The following is an 18384-nucleotide window of genomic DNA, read 5'->3' as shown; positions in this document are numbered from 1 at the left end:
ATGCTACACACAGTACGCTACACACAGTACGCTACACACAGTACGCTACACACAGTATGCTACACGAAGTACGCTACACACAGTACGCTACACACAGTATGCTACACACAGTATGCTACACACAGTACGCTACACACCGTATGCTACACACAGTACGCTACACACAGTATGCTACACACAGTATGCTACTACACACAGTATGCTACACGCAGTACGCTACACACAGTACGCTACACACAGTATGCTACACACCGTATGCACACACAGTACGCTACACACAGTATGCTACACACAGTATGCTATACACAGTATGCTACACACAGTATGCTATACACAGTATGCTACACACAGTATGCTACACACAGTATGCTATACACGGTATGCTACACACAGTACGCTACACACAGTATGCTACACACAGTATGCTACACACAGTATGCTACACAATATTCTACACACAGTATGCTACACACAGTATGCTACACACAGTATGCTACACAATATTCTACACACAGTATGCTACACACAGTATGCTACACACAGTATGCTACACACTATGTTCAGAATATAAATCTAGTGAGCCCCATGTTCTTTCCCAATGCTTTTCCCCCCATTGTTTGCATCATACACACAGTATATACCACAATACTTGTGTGACATATATATTTTTTTAAATCCACTAATCCACTATAAGGCTATCTCTTGCCAGACCCTTTCCCCAATGCACTCTTCCCTGAGCTACTGTTTATAATGAGCTGGTCCCAAACCTCCCTCTCCTCTCCCCTTCTTCCCTCTCCCTCCCTTCCTCTCCTCCCCTCCTCCCCTACTGTGTACATTGAAAAGGGCTTTGGCACCGGCTCCCACCATCCTTCCATCAGAGTCATAACAGGCTGCTGGATCCCCCTGGGTTCTTTACATACAGCCACCACAACTAAACAACCCGCTCCTTGACCTTCAGTCAAGAGGCCTGAAGTAGTGCTGGTGAAAGTTGGGGTGGGGGAACGCCAGCCTCCATCAACTGTGTGTGTGTGTGTGTGTGTGTGTGTGTGTGTGTGTGTGTGTGTGTGTGTGTGTGTGTGTGTGTGTGTGTGTGTGTGTGTGTGTGTGTGTGTGTGTGTGTGTGTGTGTGTGTGTGTGTGTGTGTCTCAAGTGCTCGTGCTCGTAGCGAGCCAGAAACAAAGAGCCGACTTATCAGTACAATGTTTTTTTACTTTCTCATTTCAATAATTGATAAACGGGCACAGAGCAGGTAGAGGGAATGTGGCCATGTTCAATATTATGTCTTGGCTGGGATGGCTGTTATTGAAGGATCACCGGTGTCCTGAGTAGGAGAGACAGAGACACACACACAGCTAGGGCTCTGGCTACTTAAGACTGTGTCTCTACCAAAGAAAAGGATGGGTGATATGGGAGAGGAACATCAGGAGGGTAGCTACGTGCAAACACACTCACACACAAAAATGTTGTGCGTTGCATTAGAGGGAATGGGGGCCCCTAGGGATGCCTAACAGGGGCCTGGAGGGCCAGGTGACAGAGAGAAGATGCACACACACACACACACTACCTCTCATCTCTGCCCTCAGGACTAACCAGAGACAGAGAGAAAAAGAGAGAGTATGGGGGAATGTCTGTCTGTTAGTCTGTGTGTGTGTGTGTGTTAGAGACTGGTGATAGAGGGCCAGGGTCTCTGAAGGATTAATGGTGGCAGGGCAGGCAGGGTAATCAGGACAGAGGATAAGTCCTGCTCATCCAGGCGTTGAGCTGAATAAATATGAGACCACACACACACACACACACACACACACACACACACACACACACACACACACACACACACACACACACACACACACACACACACACACACACACACACACACACACACACACACACACACACACACAGCTGTTGTCATTCCAGGAGATCATGTCAATTAAGGGACTCAAAAGGTACACCCTTCCCCCCAAAACTACACACACACACACACACACACACACACACACACACACACACACACACACACACAACCCTCCCAACACACATACACACTACCCCCCCAGCCACCACTTCATTGTCATTATTGACTTCCATTGGATCTCTGGTACTCAGCGAATGAGTCCAACATGTTCCTGTATACCATTAGACCTAACATCCTGCCTGCCTCTTCATATGTCTGCATGTACAGTAGGAAACATGTGTCTCCATATGTCTGCATGTACAGTAGGAAACATGTGTCTCCATATGTCTGCATGTACAGTAGGAAACATGTGTCTTCATATGTCTGCATGTACAGTAGGAAACATGTGTCTCCATATGTCTGCATGTACAGTAGGAAACATGTGTCTCCATATGTCTGCATGTACAGTAGGAAACATGTGTCTCCATATGTCTGCATGTACAGTAGGAAACATGTTCTCCATATGTCTGCATGTACAGTAGGAAACATGTGTCTCCATATGTCTGCATGTACAGTAGGAAACATGTGTCTCCATATGTCTGCATGTACAGTAGGAAACATGTGTCTCCATATGTCTGCATGTACAGTAGGAAACATGTGTCTCCATATGTCTGCATGTACAGTAGGAAACATGTGTCTCCATATGTCTGCATGTACAGTAGGAAACATGTGTCTCCATATGTCTGCATGTACAGTAGGAAACATGTGTCTCCATATGTCTGCATGTACAGTAGGAAACATGTGTCTCCATATGTCTGCATGTACAGTAGGAAACATGTGTCTCCATATGTCTGCATGTACAGTAGGAAACATGTGTCTCCATATGTCTGCATGTACAGTAGGAAACATGTGTCTCCATATGTCTGCATGTACAGTAGGAAACATGTGTCTCCATGCATGTAATGTGTGTCTCCATATGTCTGCAACAGTAGGAAACATGTGTCTCCATATGTCTGCATGTACAGTAGGAAACATGTGTCTCCATATGTCTGCATGTACAGTAGGAAACATGTGTCTCCATATGTCTGCATGTACAGTAGGAAACATGTGTCTCCATATGTCTGCATGTACAGTAGGAAACATGTGTCTCCATATGTCTGCATGTACAGTAGGAAACATGTGTCTCCATATGTCTGCATGTACAGTAGGAAACATGTGTCTCCATATGTCATTAATATCTAAACATGTGTCTCCATATGTCTTCATGGTCATGTGTCTCCATATGTCTGCATGTACAGTAGGAAACATGTTTCTCCATGTCTGCATGTACCAGGAAACATGTGTCTCCATATGTCTGCATGTACAGAGAAAATGTGTCTCCATATGTCTGCATGGAGAAACATGTGTCTCCATATGTCTGCATGTACAGTAGGAAACATGTGTCCCATATGTCTGCATGTACAGTAGGAAACATCTCACTGCATGTACAGTCATGTGTCTCCATATGTCTGCATGTACAGTAGGACATGTGTCTCCAGTTAATAGGAAACATGTGTCTCCATATGTCTGCATGTACAGTAGCATGTGTCTCCATATGTCTGCTACAGTAGGAAACACCATATGTCTGCATGTACAGTAGACATGTTTCAAATGTCTGCATGTACAGTAGGAAACATGTGTCTCCATAGTCTGCATGTACAGTAGGAAACATGTGTCTCCATATGTCTGCATGTACAGTAGGAAACATGTGTCTCCATATGTCTGCATGGTAGGAAACATGTGTCTCCATATTTGCATGTCAGTAGGAAACATGTATATGTCTGCATGTTTCCATATGTCTGCATGTACAGAGGAAACATGTGTCTTCATGTCTGTGTACAGTTGTGTCTCTACCACATGTACAGTAGGAAACATGTGTCTCCATAGTCTGCATGTACAGTAGGAAACATGTGTCTCCATATGTCTGCATGTAGTAGGAAACATGTGTCCAGTCTGCATGTACAGTAGGAAACATGTGTCTCCACGTCTTCATGTACAGAAACTGTGTCTCCAGTCTGCATGTACAGTAGGAAACATGTTGATGTGCAGTGTGTGTGTCTCCATCTGTCTGCATGTACACACACGTTTTCAATGAGCTAGGAAACATGTTTCCATGTCTGTAAGAGGAGTTGAGGTGAGTGTCTGTGTACAGTAGGAAACATGTGTCTCCATATGTCTGCATGTACAGTTTTCTCCAATGTCTGCATGTACAGTAGGAAACATGTTTCAGTGTGTGTAAGAGGAAACATGTGTCTTGGGTGTCTGCATGTCTGCATGTACAGTAGGAAACAGGCCCTGCATCAGGGCCTAGTAATTTTCAAAAGATCTTGTCTTTTAAGTGTGATGTAAGAGGAGATACTGTACTGTTGAACGTGTGAGAAATGGGAGAGAGCCTCACACAACACATCATGTTTTAAAAACAACTCTCACTGTCTGTGCTCTGTTAGACAAAGAATGGTAATTGCTAACATCTAGTTAATAAAATGTAAATGAAATGTCAAACGTTGGCTACTGACCTGTCGGACAAGTACAAAACACACACAGTTTGTTGAAACAACAGTTTTTCATTTATAAGCTGTTTTCAAACCCCATTTTGTCTTAACGTTCTGGTCTAGTAAATGGTCCCGTTTTCCTACCACAGGCAACACGAGATGTAAGAGAACACTTTTCTCAGTTGAGAAACAACCTGTGGACAACAGATCTGTGGATCTCTCTGCTTGTGTGGGTAAGAATTGCCGAATGGACACCATCTGCTAGCACACGTTTTCAAAGAAGAGCTAGCGTTTCAGTGTGTGTAAGAGGAGTTGAGGTGAGTGTGTGTGGGTTGGTACGCACACGTTTTCAAAGAGCTAGCGTTTCAGTGTGTGAGTGAGTGTGAGGGTCGGAAACCCAGGAAGGAATGCTTCACGTGAAACAGGGAACGAGGTGGGAGAGAAGGACATTCCAGGGAGATGACAAGCCGTCACAGTCACACACCAGCACAGGAATGTTAGGGGAAAGGAAGGGGGAGAAAGATGAGTGAGAGAGCAAAGGGGGGAGAGAGAAAGAGAGAGAGAGAAAAAGAGTGTCACTTCATTAGACCACAAGCCAGGGTGTCTGAACGGAGAGAGGGAAGAATGGAAGAACTCAAACTGTAATTAGTTTGCTCTCTGAAAGAAGAAAAAAAAATGTACCCCCCTCCTTTCCTCCTCTTCTCCTCTCTCCTGATCTCCCTTGACTTTTGTCCCCCTCCTCCTCCCGTTCGCCCTCTTTCCCCTAACCTCCCCCTGCACACCCCTGCACTCCTGGTTAGCTCCAGCAATTTCTGTCATGCAACTTGAAAATCACTGGAGGGGAGAGACAATCGCCATAACAACGGGGGCTGAAATGATCTGGCGGAATGTGCCTAGTGGCACTGAGGAGAGCGAGAGAGAGGGGAGGAGACAGAGAGAGAGAGAGGAGGAGAGGGGAGAGAAAGAGAGAGAGAGAGAGGAAGGGAGGGAGAGAGAGAGAGAGAGAGGGAACCTGAATATGCACTCCAGATGTGTCGGCCCTGTCACATCGAGAGTAAACACACGCTGATGGACAGCGTATGACTGGATGGCCTCACCGTCCCACCCCGGGGAGTTAAAGGGAGGGAAGGAGGGAGGGAGAGGAGGAGCAGGGTGGGGGGAGGTATTCGGGGGGGATTTTGTGTCCTGAGCCAACAGCGAGTCACCCTGAGGACCTGTGCAGCCTGGCAGGCTGGGGAGAGCGAGACGGAGAGAGAGAGAACGAGAGAGAGAGAGAGAGGGAGGACTGGGCCCGATTGTTCCCCTCCTGTCCCTCCTCCGTGTGGCCTCCGAGGGGGCTCCTGCAGCCTCAGCAAATTTCCGTCTGGCACGGACCTGCGAGCAAACTGAAATATGAACTGCAGGAAGGGAAGACGGGCGGAGAGAGAGAGGGGATAGAGGGATGTAGAAGGAGAGAGAGGGGGAGAGGGTCTTGGGATGTGTTCTGTGGGAGCATCGGGGACTGTGGTGGTAGGTCCCCAGACATACCGTTACCAACACCCACCCACACAGACTCGTACGCAAAGTCGCACATATTCTAATACACACATTCTCACATACCCTCGAAGTTACTCGGATAACGATACATATTGTGCATGACGTGTACCACTACGTAGACATAAAAACATAAGCACAAACACTCGTCGTACACCTCGTCGCCTCATGTCCAGACCCCACATGTCCACCGTGTGTGTGAGTGTGTACCATTCAGTCCCTTATACAACCTGCACCGGGTATTATTCAAACTGGCTGCAGCGTGTTGTTTTAGCCGCACCAGGGCGAGGGGCGCTCCACTGGACTGTGAGGACCGAGGGCGCAGCGGATGACTGACTGACCGGGCCCTGGCCTGACTGGGTCAGGTGACATGTTCCCTGAACCCTCACTGGACAAGGGGTGGGTCTGAAGTGGCATGCTATTACCTATATAGTGCACTACCTTTGAATGTAGGGCTCTGGTCAAAAGTAGTGCACTACATAAGGAATATGGTATCATTTCAGATGCAGCCAAAGACAAAGCCATGGCTGAGAGGGCACCCCAGGGCATTGTGGGTCTGGGTTGCCATGGTCTCCCTAAACTATGAGTCTAGCAAGTAAGGAGAAAGAGAGATTTTAATTAAAGCAGGGAGCCATTTCTAGATTCTCTGCTGTAGATCTGGCTTTTGGTGGAAGCCAGTGACAGCCCCTAGGGTTGCCCGAATCCCAACCACGAAAAATAAACAAAGGCTAATCTATGCTTCTTTGCAGTTCTGAGACACTTGGATGCCATTTGGAGTTAGTGCTCTTAAGTACGACTTCAAACGTAGAAAATGTCAAATGGTATGGGTGTCTGACACAAACCAGAACCCATGACGACACACTCCAAAATGTGAGGCTCCACACACCTAACCAACCTCTGCTGTGTGTTCTGAATATGGATCCACTGGACTACTCTGCAGAGGGTGGGCATTAGATGCATTAGATGCATTAGATGCATTTGCGGGCGCCGTCAAGTGCATTGGACCTGCAATCAAATGGCGGCACTGATGACATTACTGCATTAAAAAACTGTCCACTTCCATAATCATTAGTGCTATATGGATGCAGCGGAGCAGAGGAGAGGAGAGGAGAGGAGGGGAGGGGAGGGGAGGGGAGAGGAGAGGAGGGAGAGGAGGAGAGGAGAGGAGAGGAGGGAGAGGAGGGAGGGGAGGGAGGGGGAGAGGAGAGGGAGGAGAGGAGAGGAGAGGAGAGGAGAGGAGAGGAGAGGAGAGGAGAGGAGAGGAGAGGAGAGGAGAGGAGAGGGACAACTGGGATTGCCTCATAGACAATTCCCAGGAGAGGTGGGGGAGGACGGGCTAAACACCATCAAGTCACCATAGTCCTGCTGAAAGAGCCTTTCAGATACTCTACACACACACATGTATGGACACACACACACACACACACACACACACACACACACACACACACACACACACACACACACACACACACACACACACACACACACACACACACACACACACACACACACACACACACGCCCACACACGCCCACACACGCCCACACTCTACGGTTTGTAGCTCTCCCCAATGCTCTGAGAAGCCTAATAGACATTTTTAGCAGTTCCACCCTTATCTCATTTGTAGCAACATAATAAAAGCAATTTGACACTAGCCTTAGGAACAAGAAGTATGAAAGTATACCATTTGTATAATTGAAGTACATGATGAAATCAACTTGACCCAAAGAGAGCATTCAGATACAGTCCTCACAAAAACGAGTATCTTTACTAAAGTTACGAGTGTTCTGTAGCTACAAGAGGCACAATGTTATTTAGGAATTCCACCTTTTCTTAATTTGTAACCAAGAAAATAACGGAAATAGTTACACTATCCAGAGCAGAGAGTGAGTTTGACTTACTGCGCTTTGTCAAGTAAGATCGAGACACGCAAAGTCAACTTCCTGGCTAGCAAGGTTAGCCAAGGTTAGCTTTGAAGAGCAGACCTGGTCAGAAACCACAACCGTGAAACATGAAATCCACAGGCCTTAAAAAAACAGACAAGCTACTTAAATATAACTGCAAGCAAAGTAACAGATGGAGAAAACTCCCAAAGTCTACCTTTGAAATTAAAGGGGTCAGTATCCAGCCATAGGAAGCTGTGTTAGCTTTTATCAATAGCATTTCGCCTTCTGCAGTTAGTCATACAGAGACTACAGACAATGCAGCCGTGTTAGCTTTTATCAATAGCATTTCGCCTTCTGCAGTTAGTCATACAGAGTCTACAGACAATGCAGCCGTGTTAGCTTCTAGCGATAGCATTTCGCCTTCTGCAGTTAGTCATACAGACACTACAGACAATGCAGCCGTGTTAGCTTGTAGCGATAGCATTTCGCCTTCTGCAGTTAGTCATACAGAGACTACAGACAATGCAGCCGTGTTAGCTTCTAGCGATAGCATTTCGCCTTCTGCAGTTAGTCATACAGAGACTACAGACAATGCAGCCGTGTTAGCTTCTAGCGATAGCATTTCGCCTTCTGCAGTTAGTCATACAGAGACTACAGACAATGCAGCCGTGTTAGCTTCTAGCGATAGCATTTCGCCTTCTGCAGTTAGTCATACAGAGACTACAGACAATGCAGCCGTGTTAGCTTCGATAGCATTTCGCCTTCTGCAGTTAGTCATACAGAGACTACAGACAATGCAGCCGTGTTAGCTTCTAGCGATAGCATTTCTTCTGCAGTTAGTCATACAGAGACTACAGACAATGCAGCCGTGTTAGCTTCTAGCGATAGCATTTCGCCTTCTGCAGTTAGTCATACAGAGACTACAGACAATGCAGCCGTGTTAGCTTCTAGCGATAGCATTTCGCCTTCTGCAGTTAGTCATACAGAGACTACAGACAATGCAGCCGTGTTAGCTTCTAGCGATAGCATTTCGCCTTCTGCAGTTAGTCATACAGAGACTACAGACAATGCAGCCATGTTAGCTTCTAGCGATAGCATTTCGCCTTCTGCAGTTAGTCATACAGAGACTACAGACAATGCAGCCGTGTTAGCTTCTAGCGATAGCATTTCGCCTTCTGCAGTTAGTCATACAGAGACTACAGACAATGCAGCCATGTTAGCTTCTAGCGATAGCATTTCGCCTGCAGTTAGTGATGCAGAGTCTATGGCCAATGCAGCTGTGTTATCTTTTAGTGTTAGCATTTAACCTAGCAATGCAAGGGTTTGAAGAGGCTTTGAAGACACATTGTTATCTGGTCCAAAAAGTGTAATTGGAGATCATTATAGCACATTTTCTTAAATATAGCTTAATTGATTAATTTGAGGATTAAGGGGATAGAAAAGTCTGGGAGCCAAGTGCAGACTATAACATAGAAATGTGTGTATGTGTTCAGAAATCATGGCCGCCCTATTCCCCCGACTACTACCCAGACTGGCCCAGACTGGCAATGCCCCACGTGACCTAAGGATGTTATAGCCAGAATGACGATAAACAAAGATATTGAAGAGACATTGTAGACGAATAGGACGACGTTTGTCATCTGTGAAATCTGCACCAGTGTAAAGCCTACTTAAAAACACATCAAAGAGAGGCATTAAACGGATGAAAAATGACATTGTTGGTAGTTGGTAAAGATGTTCTCTAGGCTAATTGCAGTCAAAAGGTGCCATTTGTTTTGTAATGAACAGAAAGTACCACTTTAATTCACACCATTCTCAACATTAGCCAATGTTGCCTTTCCCAGTGATGGAGAGTGTTTGTAGGCTACATACAGTATTTTCCTACTATATCATGTGAGGAGGGTCTGGGGTGTTTTGCCAATGTGAATAGGAGGCAATTACCTGTGACGTGAAGACAGACACAAGTTCCCCGTACCGCAGACGCATGCACACACACACACACACACACACACACACACACACACACACACACACACACACACACACACACACACACACACACACACACACACACACACACACACACACACACACACACACACACACACACACACACACACACACACACACACAGGGGACCATGTGGCTGAGCGTGACTAGTATGTGTGTGTGGATTTACTGTTGAACAGATGGGTTCTCTCCAGGCCCATGGGGTTGACTGAATATTTCTGGCAGTTGGGACATAGACTACAGTCCACTAAACTGTCTCCCTCCAGACCTCCTGTCTGGACTGGTCTGGTTGGACCCAATCAACCAGACCCAGTCAACAATACCAACTGAGAGGGTACAGTACAAAATCATATTAGCTCCTGAATTCAGCCTGGCCCACCACTGACCATTATTAGTCATGTTTATGACTATACTTTGACACTGTTATGACATAGAGTTCAAATGAAGTGTTACCCAATATTCACTATCATCCAGAATAAGGAAAGACGCCACTAGTCAGTGTGATCCTAGTGTATTTCCTGTATAACAGATAAGCTGAGGGAGTGTTGTTAGGTGTTGTTGTGTTGTTGGGTGTTGCTGTGGTGTTGTTGGGTGTTGTGGGCTGTTGGGTGTTGTGATTGTTGTGTTGGGTTTTGTCATTCAACTGCTCTTCTCTGTATCACGGAGGCGCTCCGCACTGCTAAAGCTAACTCTCTGACCTCTGCTCTCATCCTTCTAGACCTATCGGCTGCCTTCGATTTTGTGGTTTTGTTGGTGATTGTTGTCTCCACCCTCTTGGGTTGGGCATCTGTTGTGTTGGCCCACGGTGTTGTTGGGTGTTGTGTTGCGTTTTGTTGACAGTGTCGCTCCTGTTGGTGGTGTTAGGCGAGAATCTGTCTCCTCACCACGCGCTCTCACCACTGGTGTCCCCCAGGGCTCTGTTCTAGGCCCTCTGTTGTTATTCTCGTGTTGTTGTTAAGTCACTTGTGTTCTGTCATAACTGTCACATGGTCTCTCCTATCATTGTTGTTAGACGTGTTGTACACACAATTTGTCTTCTCCTTTCCCCTTCTTGTGTTGACCAGGTGTGTTGCTGCATCTCTGCATGTCTGGCAGACATATTGTAGTGTTGGATGTTGGATCACCACCTCAAGCTGAACCTCGTGTTGCTGGGTATTGCTGCTCTTCCTCCCGGTGGAAGGACTGCCCGTTCCATGATCTGGTTGTTACTGGTTGTTGACAACTCCATTGTGTTGTCCCTCCCAGAGTTGCTAAGAACCTTGGCGTGATCCTGGACAACACCCTGTGTTCTCAACTAACATCAAGTGTGTTGCTGCCCGTTCCTGTTGTGTTCATGCTCTACAACATCCGTTGTGTTGCTGCCTCACACTGTGTTGCTGGGTGTTGCTGGTTGTTACTGTGTTGTTGTCATCTTGGGTCTTGGATTACTGTTGTTCGCTGTTGGCTGGGCTCCCTGCCTGTGCCATTAAACCCTGTTGCTCATTGCTGAACGTTGCAGCCCGTGGGTGTTCAACCTTCCCAAGTTCTCTTGCTGGTCACCCCGCTCCTCCGGTGTTGCTCCACTGGCTTCCAGTTGTTGTGTGTTGTTCCGCTACAAGACCATGGTGCTTGCCTTGGAGTTGTGAGGTTGTTGTGTTGCTGGCACCTCAGTGTTCAGGCTCTGATCAGGCCCTACACCCAAACAAGGGCACTGTGTTCATCCACCTCTGGCCTGCTGTTGTGTTGCCTCCTACCACTGAGTGTTGTACAGTTTGCGCTCAGCCCAGTCAAAACTGTTCTGGTGTTGCTGGGTGTTGCTGGTTGTTACTGGCCCCCAATGGTGGAACAAACTCCCTCACGTTGCCAGGACTTGTTGTTCACCACCTTGTTGTTGTGTTGTTGGGTGTTGTTGGGTCTTTAAGGAATGTGTTGTTGATAGGATAAAGTAATCCTTCTCACCCCCCTGTTGCTGGATTTAGATTGCACTGTGTTGTTGGCTGTTCCACTGTTGTTGTCATTGGGTGTTGTTGTTGTTGTGTTTTGTAAGGTGTTGCTCTGGATAAGAGCGTCTTGCTAAATGACTTAAATGTAAATGTTGTTGTAATGTTGTTGGTGTTGCTGTTGTGTTGTTGTTGTTGCTGTTGTTGTTGTGTTGCTGGGTATTGCTGTGTTGCTGGGTGTTGTTGGTTGTTTACTGTGTTGTTGTTGTTGTGTTTGTTTGTTAGGTGTTGTTGTGTTGCTGTTATTGCTGTGTTGCTGGGTGTTGCTGGTTGTTACTGTGTTGTTGTTTGGTGTGTTGTTGTGTTGTTGTTGTGTTGTTGTTAGGTGTTGTTGTGTTGCTGGGTTGCTGTTGCTGGTTGTTTACTGTGTTGTTGGGTGTTGTTGTGTGTTGTTGGGTGTTGTTGGGTGTTGTTGTTGTTGTGTTGTTGTTAGGTGTTGTTGTGTTGCTGGGTATTGCTGTGTTGCTGGGTGTTGCTGTTGTTACTGTGTTGTTGGGTGTTGCTGTGTGTTGTTGGTGTTGTTGTTGTTGTGTTGTTGTTAGGTGTTGTTGTGTTGTGTTGTTGTTAGGTGTTGTTGTGTTGCTGGGTATTGCTGTGTTGCTGGGTTGCTGGTTGTTACTGTGTTGTTGGGTTTGTTGTGTTGCTGGGTTAGGTGTTGTTGTGTTGCTGGGTATTGCTGTGTTGCTGGGTGTTGTGTGTGTTGCTGTTTGTTGTTGTTGTGTTGTTGTTAGGTGTTGTTGTGTTGCTGGGTATTGCTGTGTTGCTGGGTGTTGCTGGTTGTTACTGTTGTTGTGTTGTTGTGTGTTGTTAGGTGTTGTTGTGTTGCTGTTGTTGTGTTGTTGTTAGGTGTTGTTGTGTTGCTGTGTGTTACTGTGTTGTTGGGTGTTGTTGTGTTGCTGGGTATTGCTGTGTTGCTGGGTGTTGCTGTTGTTACTGTGTTGTTGGGTGTTGTTGGGTGTTGTTGTTGTTGTGTTGCTGTGTGTTGCTGGTTGTTACTGTGTTGTTGGGTGTTTGGTGCCTTTCAATTCTCCCGTTTACTCTGTGCTGGTAATCCACAAACGCATTCATGAACATGCACACTAGGTTCAAGTAAGTCCTTGAACCTAGCCAATGAAAGCGGTGACATATGACCTCCGTGATGGGTTTGAGCCTGCCACTTCCTGACAAATAGAGGGACAGACACAGACACACCAGCCATTTAAACCCTGCACCCATAATCATAGTTTTTACTCAGTGCTACACAGACAAGACGCATTGAAGTATAAGATTACAGTTTGTCACAAAATGGTATTTTTCACTCTGAGAAATGTGCCTGACATTTTCATTGGCTTATAAAATGCAACTGCGCTGCGAACTCAAGCCAAATAGCCATGGAGAACGAGAAAAAGATTTACAAGTGAAAACTCGCAACAAACAAACATGTACCGCCAACAAAACAGAAAGGGGAGAAGGTATAGAATATCAGACACCAAGCTACTGTATTAGTCAACCATTGAACCATCATGTTGGTGGCAGAAGTGGGATCTTCTGAAAATTAAAACATGACCAAAAAATCCTGCAGATAAACTCCATCTGTTTTGAATCAAATCAGCAGCCAGACGCAGAGGAAGAGGACCGTCTCTGGTTACATCAGAGCAAGAAGAGGACTGTTCCTCTCCCGTTACATCATGTTACATAGAGAATGATTTGGCTGCTGAAAGCAGCTCATTATAACTATTTATGAGGGAGTACGCTAGCCGTGGTAATGACAGCTTTACGCTGAAGTGGCACTCTCCCTTCGCAAATTCATTTGGTCTCGTTTCACCTCTGTTTTGCCTTCACTTCACTCAAACTAGTGGTTTGTCCCAGCTGTCAGGTATGTTACTGAGCTAAGTTTGTGTGTGTGTGCGTGTGTGTGTGTGTGTGTGTGTGTGTGTGTGTGTGTGTGTGTGTGTGTGTGTGTGTGTGTGTGTGTGTGTGTGTGTGTGTGTGTGTGTGTGTGTGCGTGTGTGCGTGTGTGTGTGTGTGTGTGGCTAAGAGACTGGGGATAATCTCTTTCATTCAGAAAAAAATCTCAGCCCGTGACTCACAAATGGGCACATTCTTCCACCTACAGCATAATGGCACACTTACTGCCATGAATACAAGTGTTAAGTCAGTATACAGTAGACTATACGGATAAGTACGAACTCAGTTTGCAGTGCAGCAGTTCACCAGTCCCAATTGAGATGTATTATTTTTGCCTGGATATGCACATACTTTACATAGTGCAACAATGTACAACAGTCCCAACCATTGCATAAGGAGTGGGACAGTATCAAGGACTATGCCAAATTCTCAGTGGAAGTGTGTATTCACTGCAACACTCATTATAAACTGGGTGGTTTGAGCCCTGAATGCTGATTGGCTGACAGCCGTGGTATATCAGACATTATACCACGGGTACAACAAAACATGTATTTTTACTGCTCTAATTACGTTGGTAACCAGTTTATAATAGCAATAAGGCACCTTGAGGGTTTGTTGTATATGGCCAATATACCACGACTAAGGGCTGTGTCCAGGCACTCCTCGTTGCGTTGTGCATAAGAACAGCCCTTAGCCGTGGTATATTGACCATATACCACACCTCCTCTGGCCTTATTGCTTAAATATATCCCTGCAATACAGAATGCCAGTGTGTACAGGGTTTATGTGTACCATACCACAGAGTGACCATGACTTCCATTTACCTTCAAAGTACATCGAGGATTCATTGGCAGCATCCCAAGTGACACCTTATTCCCTATTTAGTGCACTGACAGAGACCTATGGGCCCTTGTCAGATGTAGTGCACTATATAGGGGATAGGATGCCATTTGAGCAACAGCCACAGGCTACAGTCCAAACAAACCACCTTCTTTCTTCAGATTTAACAGACATCATATTGAAGCGTGGCTCTGCGGCCCTGGGCCCATCGACCCGCGACAACTACAGACAAACATACAGGAAACATATTGGTTTCTATGTGTTCCTCATATGTTTCCCTCCTACAGTCTACAGAGCCTCTGTTCCCTGCCAACTTCACTATAGTGACTTATGAAGGCTTGCCAGAGAGTCCCTGTTACAGGAACATGTCTTGGATTGGATTTACAGCAGAGGGGGAGAATGAATGATTTAGCATGTGTCACCATGGTAGCCAAATGACACAATTAAGATGTATGAGGATTGCGATGCTAGATTTCTTTAGGGGGATGATATGTTCTGCTCTGTGTTAGAGGGTCTGGAACTCCAGCTACATAACATCTCAGTACTAATCATCTCTCCCTCCTCATCTCTGGATCTCAACCGAGTCCCCTGAGACTGACTAGAGTTATTAGTCTGGATCCTCCGGCCCCGGGGCGGCCTGCGATGAGGCCATGAGATATTGGACCAAACAGTCAAACCCAATAAGAGCCCATCGATTAGCTGCGGTGAAGAAAGGCGGCCATATTGGACGCACACAGGTGGCTACAAAGAAATTAAAAAAAGAGGGCACAGGAAATGAGGGAGAGGGGAGTGAAGGTGGAGGAGGAACGGAGGACGCTTATTCTCTCTCTCTGTCTCTACCACAAGCTGTGTTTATTTATTTTTCGTATCCCGGGGAAGAGTGCTCATTGGCTGCTGCCATAAGAATGAGGGAGCGTCGAAGGAACGAGAGAGAGAGAGAGAGAGAGAGAGAGAGAGAGAGAGAGAGAGAGAGAGAGAGAGAGAGAGAGAGAGAGAGAGAGAGAGAGAGAGAGAAGAGAGAGAGAGAAGAGAGAGAGAGAAGCCACAATGACGAAGCCTAACCGCCTCCGAGTGGGGAAACAAACAGAATGAAGAAGCCAAAAGAAAATAACAAACCACATCTGAGTCTCTAAAACTCATCTTCTTTACCCGACAACAGTCATTTTGATGTCACTGTAGGACAGTAGTTACATCTTTACTTCTGTTTGTAGTGACTGGACTATATTTTACATTGACATTTTAGTCATTTAGCGATTTACAGTAGTGAGCGCATACATTTTCATACTGGTCCCCGTGGGAATTGAACCCACAACCCTGCCGTTGCAAGCGCCATGCTCTACCAACTGAGTTACAAGGGACCGCTACCATGACCGAATAATATTCTCAGTGTGTGCATATGTGTGTGTGGCTGCCTGCTTGTGTGCATTCTGTGCCCAACGTACGGGATGAAGTGTCTTGCAACGGGATACGGCGGGCGACTCAGTGGACTGAGGGCCAGAGTGGATCTAATGGTGGTCTTAATGCGCCGTCTGAATAATGAGGGCCTTTGTCTAATAAAACTGGAGGGCCTGCAAATTCCTATAGGGACCCCGAGTAGTTAGAGCAATAACGGTCTATCAAAAGAGGGAGCGCAAAGTGATTACTGAGGGGTAATAAATACCAGGCCTGTGGACGGGGAGGGGCTTAGATAAGAGACGCTCCCCTCCTCTTCCTGTAGCAATTACACTTCACACACGCCGACACTCAGCCCACTCTGCCACAGTTACCTGATGCTGGGGTAGGGAGACACAAGAGATAACCTAAATATACGTACTGCATTGGTTATTCAGGATAAACATGGAAAATAGGTATAGATGTGTTTATAGATGGTTTATTATACTAGATCGTTTATAGCTCTACTGATTTTTTTTTATAGACCATTAAATTAGACATGATAAGCCACAGACACACAGTACAGTCAATTACAGAATTAAAACAAATATTCAAATGCTCATGTATAGTATCTGACCCAGACTGCTTCTGCAAACTGGGGAGGCTAAATTATAGCTCTTAAAATCATTCATGACTTTCTAGATAACAACAATAGTTATTTTCAAATACTTCTTGATTTGGGAAATTCTTTACATGCAAGGACGACTAAACTAAGGAACAACAAACACCATGGTATGCATTCCTTTGTCGAGGACACATACCACAGCTGAGACTGGGGTTCTGCGCAAATAAATGGCCCTTACATTTTCAACACGCACAGACACACACACAGCATGCACACACACACACACACTCTAGCACACAGACACACACACACACACACACACACACACACACACACACACACAATTACACCACACACACACACACACACACACACACACACACACACACACACAAGCATGCGCACACACACCTCTAGCATAGTGCTGACCAGAATGCTTAGTAGGCTACAGCACTGGACACAGCAGCATCACTATCAATTACTGCCCCAGAGAGAGAGAGAGAGAGAGAGAGCGAGAGCGAGAGCGAGAGCGAGAGCGAGAGCGAGAGCGAGAGCGAGAGCGAGAGAGAGAGAGAGAGAGAGAGAGAGAGAGAGAGAGAGAGAGAGAGTGAGAGAGAGAGGTAGAGAGAAAAGGAGAGTGGTGAGAGGGCGGAGGGGTGGACAGACAGATTCTCGGCAAAAGGAAAGGAGGATGACAGAGGAGGGGAGAAAGTCCTGCTGGCCAGGGCTTTAAGTAAGGGACAGGATGTGGATTAAAGTCTCAGAGTGAGTGGTGGCCGCAGAGGAAGGGAAGGAGGGAAGGAGGGAATGGGGTGGAGAGGGTTGACAGGAGTGAGAGATGGACTTCATCAGGACCCTTGTGTGATAGACTCTGGTCAAGTCGAAATATGTTGCCCCCTCCCTGTCTTTAGGTGTGTGTGTGTACACATTTTCTTGTGCATGTGCACACGTTTTCTTCTGTGTGTGTCCGTGCATATGTATGTGCATGTGTGTGTGCCGGCCAAAACTCCTGTGACAGGCGAGCGATTCACTGCCCCCTCTGGGAGTGACCGATGGCTCCCTACTACAGTCTGGGTGGTGTGATCCTAATGTATAGATGGAGCAGGAGGCTGTCTGTGTACTGACTGAGCTATACACAGAGACACATCAAGTTTAGTTAGACTCCTTATCAAGGATGCCGGTGTAATGTCAACAGGAAACACTACCAGGCTTCTCTACAAAGACGTTATCATCATGTGATTCGTAAGTTGGAATTCATATGCCAGGGGGAATGGTTTAAAAAATATATATTCTTTTAATTAAACCTTTATTTAACTAGGCAAGTCAGTTAAGAACAAATTCTTATTTACAATGACGGCCTAGGAACAGTGCCTTGTTCAGGGGCTGAATGACAGGTTTTTACCTTGTCAGCTCGGGATTCAATCTAGCAACCTTTGGGTTACTGGCCCAACTCTCTGACCACTAGGCTACCTGCCGCCCTGTAACTTTGTAGTGAATGAAATGTAGACTAAAACTCAGAATTAATCCAAATATATTGGAAATGTGGTTTTCTTTATCTTAAGTCTGAAATGTATCATCTTCCCATATCCATAATGTATAGTATGTCTTTCCTAACTACACCAGGTGAATGTAAGCCAGGTCGAGGCCTTGGGCCCTGTTAGAGAAAGCTCTATAGATTTTAGGAGCCTCAGACAGGGTATTGAAGTTTGCTGCTTTTCATAAAGTGGTCCTATGACGAGGCTACGCACCATAAAGAAAATGACTCTTTTAAAGTGGCAGAATACAGGAGAAGGAAGGGAAGACACAGAGAGGGAGAAAGAG

General features: G+C 46.1%; 1 protein-coding gene and 1 non-coding gene across 2 annotated transcripts in view; both read right to left on the bottom strand.

Moving 5' to 3' along the window:
- Positions 1-18384, bottom strand: part of LOC127907887 (zinc finger protein basonuclin-2-like) — a 211497-nt gene that overhangs the window by 174158 nt on the left and 18955 nt on the right. The gene's annotated exons all lie outside the window — the stretch shown is intronic.
- On the bottom strand, positions 15853-15927 carry trnaa-ugc (transfer RNA alanine (anticodon UGC)). Its single transcript has one exon. It is a non-coding gene; the product is annotated as a tRNA-Ala (tRNA).

The sequence above is a fragment of the Oncorhynchus keta genome, chromosome 16 (assembly GCF_023373465.1).
Source record: "Oncorhynchus keta strain PuntledgeMale-10-30-2019 chromosome 16, Oket_V2, whole genome shotgun sequence".
NCBI classification, from domain to species: domain Eukaryota; kingdom Metazoa; phylum Chordata; class Actinopteri; order Salmoniformes; family Salmonidae; genus Oncorhynchus; species Oncorhynchus keta.
This window is presented reverse-complemented; position numbering and strand designations above follow the sequence as displayed.